At 43.7% G+C, this 11,919-nt stretch overlaps 1 non-coding gene across 1 annotated transcript; it reads left to right on the top strand.

The window, feature by feature from the left end:
* Window positions 1-450: 450 nt before the first annotated feature.
* Window positions 451-557, top strand: LOC141694366 (small nucleolar RNA R71). Its single transcript, XR_012563680.1, has one exon. It is a non-coding gene; the product is annotated as a small nucleolar RNA R71 (small nucleolar RNA).
* The last annotated feature ends 11,362 nt before the right edge of the window (window positions 558-11,919 follow it).

Genomic DNA, 11,919 nt, shown 5'->3' with positions numbered 1-11,919 from the left:
TTATTGCTCCAGCTGAAATTGGGATGATTTTTGTTGTTAGGATGGTAAGTAGCAGGCACAGGCTGATGCGGTCGCTGATAGTTGTTCACATACTGCACAGTTTTATTAACAAGAGAACACTGATCCGTAGCATGAGAACCTGCACAAAGCTCACAGACCATAGCTATCTGATTGACTCCATAGTTGGCTAAAAAATCGACCTTCAAAGACAGTGCTTGGAGCTGCGCTGCAATAGCTGTAGCTGCATCAACTTCCAGAATACCTGCTACCTTCCCAGGCATCATCCTTTGAGTTGGGTTTTGATGCTCATTTGCAGCCATAGTTTTAATAAGATTATAAGCCTCAGTATAGCTTTTGGCCCACAAGGCGCCTCCAGCTGCTGCATCGAGCATAAGCCGAGATTGGGCCCCCAAACCATTATAGAAACCAGTGATCACCATCCAGTCAGGCATACCATGATGTGGACACTTTCTCAACATCTCCATGTAGCGCTCCCAAGCTTCACACATAGATTCTGTTGGTTGCTGCGCAAACTGAGTAAGAGCACTCCTCATAGCTGTAGTCTTCGCCATTGGATAGAACTTCACCAGAAACTTTTGCGCAAGATCTTGCCAAGTAGTGATGGACCCAGCTGGTTCAGAATGCAACCAGTCCTTAGCTTTATCCCTCAGAGAGAATGGGAAAAGCCTCAGCTTGATAGCCTCATCAGTCACACCATTATATTTGAAAGTACTACAGATTTCGACAAAATTCCTGATATGCATGTTGGGGTCTTCAGTCACAGCACCTCCGAAAGAAACAAAATTCTGCACCATCTGAATAGTGCCCGGCTTGATTTCAAAAGTGTTAGCCTGAATAGCCGGATGAAGGATGCTTGACTGAATGTCATCAATTTTAGACCGAGAAAAGTCCATAAGAGCTGGATCTTCCGGAACTATACGATCACCCATGATTATTGGTTCTTTCTGCCCACTCTCTTTATCTGAATCTTCAAAATCTATCTTCTCCCGAATATCAAGAACTGAGTCTGTCTCCTCAGCCGTATCTAAAGTCCTCTTGCGAGTACAGGAATGTGTTTGCATAAACGCTCGTTAAAGTACCTGAAACACAACCAGAAACAATAAGTAACACGTCTTAATCAATGAGTCCTAATGACCACTGATGGTAAGTACATAAACTAAACAAATATGCCGAGTCCCCAGCAGCGGCGCCAAAAATTTGTTAGGCACAAAACACGCGCTAATAATTCACGCAAGTATACGCGTTCGCAAGTAATATAGAATAATTTCTAGTTTGTTCCCACAAAGACTCAGACTAATTATGTTCAATTAACACTTACTCACCAATGTATGATTACTTCTCAACGTCAAGACAATAACACTTAGATTTAATTAACTAGTTAGTAACTACAATTAACTACGAGAATTAAACACTTAATTGACACTTGAATTAACAATATTAAACACACATGAGATCATAACTTCATTACTACTTCCTTCAATAGTTATCGTTATTACCCTTAGCATGAAACAATGATGATATTAATCGAACAACACGAAACTGATAAAAGCCAACTTTCATTGTACTAATACCATTCTATCAAACATCCACAATTAAGATAGAAGTTGAATAGGCATCAATTATGTTGAGACCCTATATGTCTACAGAATTTGACAACATAACAATTTAAGCACAAGTTATTCCTTATGATTACACAGGGAAAGTAAAATGGTTAGAGTTACCCACTAATCATGCATACACATACATGAACCTATGCTAGCATGGCAAGTTCTAAACCTCAAGATCCATCGTCGCTTCACAAGAGATTAACAACCTATCTTATATGTTCGCGACGCACATAAGACAAATAAGCGCAACCTATGCTAGATATCATACAATCAACACACACTAAGGTATTAAACAACTAACTAAATAAATCCATAATAAATCCGTTACGACCCCATGATCACGATTAGCCCATGATAGAACTCATCGTCACCATGGGTTCATACGAAAACATGATAATAACACACAATATAAACTAATAAAAATACTTATTAAAACCAGAGTACGTCACAAGAGTCATAAGGTTCAAAGTAAAGAAAACTAGCATCCAATGATACAATGAATAAATAAATCACAAGAAAAATGTATGCTTCCTCTTCTTCGTTGCGATGTGCTAAAACGGTTTTCTTTCTTCTCTCCTCGCTCCTTGCTTGATACCACGCTCTTGTGAAACGTCTATGAAAACTACTTATATAGAAGCCCATAAGAACCAACCATCTCAGAAGTCCAACAGAATAAGGATTATAAAAAATTAGTATTAAATTTCTCGCCCCTGAGCGGCCGCCCAGCAATCCTGAGCGGGCGCCCAGCATCCTAAGCGGCCGCCCAGCTTTCCTGAGCGGGCGCCCAGCAGGTTACTGGAAAATTCCTCATTCTGCTCCCGATTTCTGCTGCGTTCTGCTCCTAACTTCCCACATCCAATGCCAAGAACTCCCCTAGGCTTATTCCTAGTGAAATCTCCCCACAAACGCAAGTTATACCCTGAAATGCACAAACATTAGGAAAACACATCAAATACATAAAATACTTGATTTTAAGACATCAATTCAAGTCATAATAAGACGTTCTAAGTGGTATAGAATGCCACTTATCAATAGGTGCATTCGTTTGAGATGGTTGTGCTGAGCTGGATGCAACTCCGGGAAGCTGCAAACTTCTGTTGTGGAATCTTTCGAGGCTACTACGATTCGATGACGATGATGATAGGGATAAATAAATCCTGATTACATAATTAAATATTACAATTTGGGCTGCAAGGCCCAATAAGAAGATGTATGATATTCAGACCAGAAAGGTTAACATGTTGATCAGGCCTGATAGACCAGATCAGGCCAGATGGAACAAAGAAGGCCCAAAAACCCTGTATATTGTTAATTAATTTCGTAATTAATTAATAAGGAAAACATCAGCTATTGAGAAGAGTCCCGATAAGGATATAAATCCTTGCAGATTAGCCTCAAGGGGATCTAAAAGGATAAGGAATCAGTTTCCTACTATCTAGGACTCCAAAGTCCATTCTAATTATGAGACTTGCCCACCAAGTCTCATATACCAAGTCCAATTCAAGGACCCCCACATCTATATAATGGGCCTCACCCCACAAATCAGAACTACGTTTTTTGGCTTGATTATCTAATTCACAGGGATACGTAGGCATCTCGTAAAGGCAGAGTTAAGCTACGAAACACGAGAGCAGCCAAATCGAGCCTTGAAGCTCACGTTCCTTAGTACTAAATACAGCAATCATATATATTAGTTTTTAATCCATAACATTTGGCGTCGTTTGTGGGAAGCACAAGAACAACCATGGCGAGAACACGGAGAACAATTAGAGCTCTAGAGGAAGGAACACCATCGGGGACAACCCAGGTGATTTCGTTAACCGTGGAGATTCCTCCCCACTCAACTTATGCATCTACTCAAGGGGAAGCCCAGATAGGGGCAACCCAACCTCAGCCACAAGGGATGGCTCCCCCGACTATTCAAGGTACGAATCCTCAAGTTCAACAACTATATATACCTGTGAATTCTCGAACTGTCGGGTATGAATATTCAACTGTTGTTACTACTAACCCCCTTATGGGATGCCCCTTTACCCCGAGGTTGGAGGAAGTGGACATGCTGGGCGAAGTGAAGCGCGAGGGCAATCGCCCCCTATATACGAGGTTTGGCTCCTATCCCCGAGGATCGGGAATTTTCTGGTCCTTATACTGAGAGAGACTCCGAATCTTCGAATGATGAAGTGGCCCCAAGAAGGAGGCGTCCTGGCAAAGAGCCGATGGCCGATGGAAGACAACGCCCTCAAAGCACCCAAGGGGCGAATCCCCAAGAAGTGCAGGAAAGAATCAGGGCTCATGAGGCTGAGATTCAAAGGCTGAGGCGCGACTTGGAGGTGCACCAGACCACCAGACCCCAGATGCCCCCTAGGGGGAGAAATCCTCCTCCTGTCATAGACCTGGATGGTCCGGTATGGAGAAGGGCTGTTGTCCCAAGGACTGATCCAAGCAATCTTCTTCCCCTTAGAGATCCTGATGATCCTACTCCGCCCTTTACTGAAGAGATAATGAATGCCCACATCTCAAGGAAGTTCAAGATGCCAACTATCAAAGCCTATGATGGCACAGGAGATCCCGCTAATCATGTTAGAACGTTCTCTAATGAACTGCTACTACAACCCGTGAATGACGCTATTAAGTGTCGGGCCTTCCCTCAAACCCTGTCGGGTATGGCTCAGAGGTGGTATAGTCGCTTGCCTCCAAACTCCATTGGGTCGTTCAGAGAGTTAAGTCAGGCTTTTATTAAGCAGTTCATCAGTGGGAGAGTCCATGAGAAAAGTTCAGCATCTCTTATGAGTATTGTGCAGGGAGCAAAGGAATCCCTGAGAGATTACCTGAATCATTTCACAAAGGAGGCTTTAAAAGTCCCAGATCTTGATGATAAGGTAGCCATGATAGCACTGCAACAAGGAACTAGGGATGAGTTTTTCAAAATGTCCTTGGCCAAATGTCCCCCTGAAAGCACGTTGCAGCTCCAGGAGAGGGCAGGGAAGTATATCAAGGTTGAAGAAAGCATGAGGAAGACCGTCGTAAGTAATGAGCCCACTGGAGGCAAGAAGCGGAAAACTGATTTGGAGTATATTGCTAAGGACAAGTATCCTAGAACCGAACAAAATTTTGATTCAACCCCCAGAAGGGAGGACCTGGGCAAAAGTTCACTGAATACGCTAAGCTGAATGCTCCTAGAAGCCAAATTTTGATGGAGATTGAGAAAGATAGAGATATTCGTTGGCCTAAGCCCTTGAAGGCTGATCCTGCCAAGCTAGATAAGAGCAAATATTGCAGATTTCATAAAGATGTTGGCCATGACACTGATGAGTGTAGGCAATTGAAAGATGAAATTGAGTTTCTGATTCGAAAAGGAAGATTGAACAAATACACTGGAGAAGGAGGGGATAGAAACAACAATGTGAGAAGGAACTTCGATGATCGAAGGAGAGATCAAGAAGATCAAGGGCGAAATCCCCAACCTAGGGGACCGGTGATAAATTCAATTTTCAGAGGACCACGTCCACGAGGGCCTGTAATCAACACAATTTTTGGAGGACCAACTGCTGCAGGGTTATCCAAGAACTCCAGGAAAGCGTATGCTTGAGAAGTTATGCATATTGTTGGGGAAGCCCCGAAGAGGGCTAGGACAAGAGTAACAATGTCTTTTGATGATTCTGATCTGAAGGGTGTGAAATTTTCCCATGACGACCCGTTGGTCATAACCCCGATAATAGGGAACAACCCGGTAAGAAGGGTCCTTGTGGATAATGGAGCTTCAGTGGATATTTTGCTCCATGATACTTTTTTAAGGATGGGATATAATGACTCCCAATTGACCCCAACTAACATGCCGATATATGGATTCGCAGGAGTGGAATGTCCCGTAGAAGGAATAATCAAGTTGCCAACAACCATAGGACAGGAACCAAGGCAAGCAACTCAGATGTTGGACTTTATGGTGGTGAAGGCTAATTCGACCAACAACGCTATCATGGGAAGAACAGGGATACATGCCTCTAAGGCAACCCCTTCTTCTTATCAATCAGTTATGAAATTTCCGACTCGAGATGGGATTGGAGAAGAAAGAGGAGATCAAAAATTGGTAAGAAGCTGTTATGTGGCCTCTTTGAGGGCAGATGGAGCTGGGGGGGCAGGTTCTTCCTATTGAAGATATGCATGTCCGAGAAAATGATGAGAAGAGAGGAAAGCCAGCAGAAGACTTGGTTTCAATTCTTTTAGACCCCGAGAATCCTGAAAGGATGACTTTCATTGGAGCCACATTAGAGGAGCCCCTTAGAGGGAAGTTGGTGAAATTTTTGCAAGAAAATAGTGATGTGTTTGCATGGTCAGCAGCTGATATGCCAGGCATAGACCCGGAGCTGATTACTCATAAGTTAAACGTGGATCCAAGCAGGAAGACAGTGAAACAAAAGAAAAGAAATTTTGTCCCAGAAAGACAAGAGGCTATAAAACAGGAAGTAGAAAAGCTCTTAGAGGCTGGTTTTATTGAAGAGATTCAATTTTCGGAATGGTAAGCAAACCCTGTAATGGTGAAGAAGGCTAATGGAAAGTGGAGGATGTGTATAGACTTCACTGACCTGAATGATGCATGCCCTAAAGACTGTTTTCCGTTGCCAAAGATTGATACTTTGATTGATGCCACTGCTGGGCATGAGATGCTGAGTTTCATGGATGGATTTAGCGGATACAATCAGATTAAGATGCATAAGGATGACATTCCAAAGGTATCATTCATCACTGACTTTGGTGTTTATTGTTATCTTGTTATGGCGTTTGGTCTTAAGAATGCAGGAGCCACCTATCAAAGGTTGGTAAATAAAATTTTTAAGGATCTTATTGGTAAGACTATGGAAGTCTATGTTAATGACATGTTAGTCAAGAGTCTAGTAAAGACTGATCATATAACCCATTTGAGGGAAGCTTTTGAGGTCCTGAGGTACCACAAGATGATGTTGAATCCTACAAAGTGTGCTTTCGGAGTAGGATCTGGAAAATTCTTGGGATTGATGGTCTCAAAGAGACGAATCGAGGCTAACCCCGATAAAATAAAGGTAATCCTGGACATGGAACCACCAAAAACTGTCAAGGATGTTCAGAAGCTCACAGGAAGGGTTGCTGCGCTGGGACGATTCATCTCTAAGTTAGGAGACAAGTGCCTGTCATTCTTTAAGTCACTAAAAAATATTAAGGACTTTGTATGAAGCGAAGAAAACCAGAAGGCTTTCGAAGAACTGAAGCAATATATGGCGCAAGCCCCGTTGTTGGCCAAGCCAGTTTTGAGTGAAGTTTTATTCTTGTACTTGGCTATTTCAGAGAGTGCCTTGAGCGCGGTGTTGGTTAAGGAGGAACTGAAAGTCCAGAAACCCGTATACTATGTCAGTAAAATTCTGCATGGTGCTGAATTGAAATATTCAACTATTGAGAAATTTGCTCTAGCCTTGGTAATGGCTTCGAGAAAGCTGCGTCCTTACTTTCAGGCTCATCAGATTGAGGTGCTAACAAATCAGCCCCTGAGAAATATCATTCACAGTCCCAAGGCAAGTGGGAGATTGATTAAGTGGGCAATAGAGCTGGGAGAGTTCGATCTCAAGTATAAGCCACGTACGGCGATAAAAGCCCAGGCACTAGCTGACTTCGTGGTGGAATGTACCATACCCAACCAAGAAGTCGGGGGGCAGGAAGATACCATACCTCAAGACAAGGGAGTCGATAATGGGGGCAAAGAGAAGGATGATAAGGAAAAAGAATATTGGGTTCTCTATTTTGATGGAGCATCAAAAACGAACTCCAGTGGAGCAGGATTGGTTTTACAAAGCCCTGACGGGTTCTCGATTGAGTATGCCATGAAATTAGACTTCCAAACCATAAACAATGAGGCAGAATATGAAGCCCTGATAGCTGGCCTTGGCCTAGCTGGGACACTTAGAGTCAAAAACTTAAAGGTCCGTGGAGACTCGAAGCTGATCATATCCCAGGTAAAGGGAGAATTTGAGGCAAGGGATGATACGATGGCTAAGTATGTCCGCCTAGTAAGGGCTGTGATGACCCAATTTAATGAATGCCATGTTGAGCACATTCCAAGGGAAGAAAATGCTAAGGCAGATGCGTTATCAAAGTTTGCTTCATCCGAGATAAGAAAGTTCAGGAAGTGTGTACTTCCGTGTTTTGAAGACACAAAGCATAGATGTTAAGCTTGTGGCTCTTATAGGCCCGGGGACGTCATGGATTGATCCCATTAAGGCTCACATTCAAATCGGTTGGTTGCCAAGCGATGCAACTGAAGCACGGAAGTTAACTGTTCGGGCACTAAGGTACTCTTTAATAGATGGGATTCTGTATAAAAGATCTTTCGTGGTTCCTTATTTAAGGTGTCTCAGGCCCGATGAGGCACGCTTGGCTCTTGAAGAAGTGCATGAAGGTATCTGTGGACAACACGTGGGGGGCAGGGCCTTGGCTCATAAGATAACTCGTTTAGGCTTTTACTGGCAAGAAATGATGGCTGATGCCAAAGAATATGTGAAGAAGTGTGACCGCTATCAGAAGTATGCACCTATTATTAGACAACCCCCCGAGATGCTGACCTCTATCAACTCGCCCATTCCCTTTGCTATGTGGGGAATGGACATTTTAGGGCCTTTCCCCATGGCCACGGCACAAAGGAAGTTTCTATTTGTAGCCATTGATTATTTCACCAAATGGATTGAAGCCAAACCTTTGGCCAAGATCACAACTAAGCAGGTTGCACAATTCCTATGGGAAAATATTATGTGCCGGTATGGAATTCCCCGTATCCTAGTCACCGATAATGGAACACAGTTCAACAACGAGGAATTTAAGAAGTATTGCGAAGAAAATGAAATTGAGTTATGGTTCACCTCTGTGGCGCACCCGCAAGCCAATGGGCAAGCAGAGGTAGCAAATCGGATAATCCTGGATGGGCTAAAGAAGAGGATCAAGAAGTTAAGGAATAACTGGGTGGATGAGATACTCCCCATATTATGGGCCTATAGGACTACCTGTAGGGTCACCACTGGAGCAACTCCTTTCATGTTAGCATATGGTGCAGAAGCAGTTGATTTTGTAGAGATATCACATTCTTCCCCCATGATTCAAGCCTTCAATGCAGAGGAAAATGAAGAAGGGCAGAGGTTATCCTTGGATCTAATTGATGAAGTACGAGATGAGGCACATGCGAAGATAATAGAATACCAGAAAAAGCTTCGTTTTATTACAACCTAAGGGTTAAAGAAAGATTCTTCTGGTGTAGGGCAGAAAGGGAAACTTGCCCCAAATTGGGAAGGGCCGTACATAGTCAAGAGCATTCAGGGTAGAGGAACCTATAAGCTGGAGACTATGGATGGTTTTGAAGTCCCGAGAATCTGGCATGCACAAAACCTGAAGGTTTACTATGTGTAAGACAGTTGGAATACGATTCTCACTTGTCTGGATGACAAGTAGGTTGCAAAGCACCTTCAAGCTTTGCTTGTGTAGGATTTTATATTCCAGTAGAATTTACATTGTCGAGTTATTATTGATTAGGGTCGAACCCATGCTATATAAGGTTTTGGAAAACCAGACTTCATATTAAAGAGTTCGAAATTATTTCAACCTATAGATGTTTAAAGTTGTGATAATACCTTGTGTGGTTTTAACAAAAAATCATGCTTTGATCATTGAAAAGAAAAGGAAGACTTTAAGGATTCTTTTATAAGAGTGCACGTTGCACAAATCGAAAGAGGCAAGTAAGAAAAGCAGCATATGAAATAACCCCGAAGGGTAACAAGTTCTGATATAAACAAAGTTCACATATTGTCTAAAAAGAAGATATACATAAAAAACTTAGGCCTCGGAAGGCTGGAATTCTTCAGAACCACTATCCGAAGTCTCCTCGGACGTCTCAGTCGTCCCCTCAGAAGTCCCCGTAGAGGCTCCATCAGAACTGCCTTCGGATGCTTTGGATACTGCGGGAGACGCTGGATTCTGAGGCGCAGCCCTTGGAGGCTCTTCCACCCTGACCTTCTTCACAGCAGACTCAGAATCTTCTTCAGAAGAAGTCTCCTCCTCCCCAGAGCTGGACTCGAGTTCTTTCCTCTTGTGGTCTTGGCTCCCTGACGGGCCATCCTTGATCAGATCAGCGAGCTTGTCAGTAACACCCCCAAGCTCTGGAACTCGCACAGGGCATGGAAAGGAGGACTGCTCGAGGACTTCTGGAAATTCATCTTGGATGGCCTCCACAACAGCATCCCAACCTTCTTTATAGCTAACTGGGTGTAAGAGGACATCGTGCTCCACCATTACGTCCTTGAACTCCTGAGTGTCCATCCAGCCGTCAAAGGTTTTATCCTTCTGAGCCTTCAGGATAACATTTTCAGCCCGGGCCGTTTCCAGGTCAGAAGTGGAAGAGGCAAGTTGAGCTTCAAGGGCCTCTATTTTCTGGTTGGCCTCCTCCAACTTCTTGTTAGCGTCCTCCAGGCCAACCTTCCAAGCCTTGGCTTGGTGAATCACCCCTTGAAAATGGGCGTTAGCCTACAAGAGAAGCAACAAAAGTATGAGATAAGAAAATCAAAAAGGGCAAGTATGAAGGGCATAGGAAAAGGACGTACCGTCGCCAAAGCCTGGGCTCCGAAAAGCTCGTTCCCCTCTAAGTCCTGTTGAAGGACAAAGTCTTGATAGTCCACCAGGGAGATGAAATGTTTAGAACATTCCTTGGCAAGCGCCGTGCTGCCAATGATTGAATCCTTGCCCCGGATTCCCCAAGAAGGTTGAAAATAGGCCCCTGGCCTCTGCTTGGTGCACAAAACTTGGCTGGGGCCTTCTTCGCCTGGTTCCATTGCTTGGAGTAGGAACTCCGGGAAGCGGTCACCCAGGTGCGGGTCTTTAAAGACCTTTCCAGCACGCTTCATCCTGATTGTCTCCAGGTCTTTAGGCTTGGTGGCCTCCTCAATTTTCTCAGCCACTGCAGCAAATAAGATAAGTAAGTTGAGTAATCGGCAAAATAGAAAATGAAGGAAATAAAAAAGTGATATAAGGGAGGAAACTTACTTTTCTTAGGGATGGGAGAGAGGCCATGTTCTACAAGAACGGTCTCCCTGATGAGGTCCCAAGAATGGGAAGTCCCATTATCTTGCGTCAGGAGTTTGAAAGCTCTAGCCTCCTCCTCAGACAAAGTTATATCGTTTGGGCTCCCATCAATGGCAAGCCCAAAAGACGATCGAAATAGGGTGCCCCAATCTCCACCCTCCCAAATGACGAACAAAAAATCTTTCTTCCACCCCAAGTTGTTGTCAGGGATGGACTTCCCATTCACAATGTGGGGAATGGTAGGGCGCTGGTTTAAAGAAACCCAACCCGGACTTTTATCAGGGCTATTTTTGAACTGGAAAATCTTTCTGAAAACAGCAACGGAAGTAGGGACATTGTGCTTGGCGCATTGCGACATATAGCACAGAATGAGCCTCCAAGAATTAGGGGGGAGTTGGCAAGGGCTGATGCCCACATCAGCTAGTAAAAGAGGAATGAACGGGTGAAATGGGAGTCTAATACCTGCCCTTAGAGTATCCCTGTAGACGCATAATGCGTCCTTCTTCCACTGGCAGGCCCTGTCGGCCGGACCTGCAAGAACCAGCTTGAAAGGTTCCTTGATTTTGAAACAGCTGCTCAACTTTTCCAGCTCTTTGGGATCCCGCAAGGCACTAATATGGTCGTGCGCGTCCAGATGTGCATCAGACGGGTACTCGTCCCCGCGGGTGTTGATCATGTCGATTAAGGAAGTGTACCTTGATCGAATAGGGAATTCATTGGACTTTCTAGCCACGTTCATCTTGGCCAAACGAGTCATTTTCTTATCAGCCATCTGAAAAAAGGGAGGAATTTTACCTGAAGAAGTGCATACAATGTAAAATTAAGCACAAAAAGTAAAGGGAGGAATTTTACCTGAAGAAGTGCTCCTAAAAAAGGCTTTGCTACTCCGACTTGCTGTTATTGCTCTAAGAATCTTGGCAGGAGGAGAAAGAAGAAGAACTTAGAAATGAGAAAGTGAGGAGTAGTAGCTTCTCCTCACTCCTTTATATAAGAGGAAAAGGGAAGTTGAAGGGACAAAAGCCCATTAAGGATAGAGGCCCAAAGAAAAAAGCCCAGAATAAGGAATATTCCAGAATATTCCAAGGAACTCTAGAGAATTCTAAATCAATAAAGAGGCCCAGTAAGATTTAGTAAGGCCCAATAAAGAGGCCCAGTAAGATTTAATAAGGCCTAATAAAAAAGGCTAGGCCCAAATCCAATTAGG

This window comes from Apium graveolens, chromosome 10, assembly GCF_009905375.1.
Source record: "Apium graveolens cultivar Ventura chromosome 10, ASM990537v1, whole genome shotgun sequence".
Taxonomy (NCBI): Eukaryota; Viridiplantae; Streptophyta; class Magnoliopsida; order Apiales; family Apiaceae; genus Apium; species Apium graveolens.
This window is presented reverse-complemented; position numbering and strand designations above follow the sequence as displayed.